Raw genomic sequence first — 1109 nt, 5'->3', positions numbered from 1 at the left:
CGGGGCAGGTGGGAATCGAACTCATGAGGAAGTGACTTTAGCTTCTTAGTGCTCTGCTTTAACCTGCTGCGCCACCAGGGAGGGCCTTAAGATTTATTTTTATGTATGCATACAAGAACTGGTGTGTGGCCCAGAGGATAGGGGTTAAGAGGATTCACCAGAGACAGAGTGGGGAGCAGAACAGGCAAATATACTGAATACACTAGTGAAGTGAGCAGTGGGTGAGACAGGTAAGGTCTGCCTTGCCGTGTGTGTTAGCTCCCTGGCTAGGGATGAACTCATGCCCAGTGGCTGGCAATAATGAGAGTGCTGAGATTTTAACCCCTGTGCCACTTTGTGATCTATTTTAAATTAATTTTGTATATGGTGAAAGTCAGAGATGGAGAAAATGTTCTTTTTGTGTTGTATTACCTTGGTAAACTTAGTCAAAAATCAATTGACCCTATATACTTAGATCTAATTCTGTATTTTTTTTTTGTTTCATTGATCTATTGATATATTGAACCATAGTACAAACATCATGCTTTTTGATTAATTTAATTATTATAATAAATCATGAACTCAGGCATGGACTTTGTTTATCTTTTTAAAATTGCTTTAGTTGTATATAGCTTTTGAATTTCCTATACATTTTTCTAGAAATATAAGTAGATGACTAAGATCTATTTTTAGAGGGCTCCCTGGTGTTGTAGGGGTTAATTCAGCACTATCATGATAGCTATCCCTGTTGAGGTGTGAGTTGGATCTGCCAGGGAGCTAACTCACATGGCACAACAGACCTCTCCTGCCTGCTGCTCCCCTCAGCAGTGAACTTCAGTTAATTTGCCTCTTCTGCTTTCCACTCTATCTCAGGTAAACCACCCCCGCCACCTCTGACCTAGACCACAGTTCTTGTATGCATAAATAAATAAAGATAAAGTATTTTTTTTTTTAAGATTTATTTATTTGTGCATACAGAGTTGGGGTACAGGCCAGAGGCTCAGGGGCGGTGAGAGGCTTTACCAGAGACAGAGTGGGAAGCAAAACAGGCAGATCGACAAAGCACACTGCTGAGGGGAGCGGCGGGCCAGGAGAGGTCTGCCACACCATGTGGTCACCTCCGGGGCTGG

The sequence above is a fragment of the Condylura cristata genome, unplaced genomic scaffold, assembly GCF_000260355.1.
Source record: "Condylura cristata isolate star-nosed mole 26May11 unplaced genomic scaffold, ConCri1.0 scaffold00036, whole genome shotgun sequence".
NCBI classification, from domain to species: Eukaryota; Metazoa; Chordata; class Mammalia; order Eulipotyphla; family Talpidae; genus Condylura; species Condylura cristata.
The sequence above is the reverse complement of the archived record's forward strand: the minus strand, read 5'-3'. Positions refer to the sequence as shown.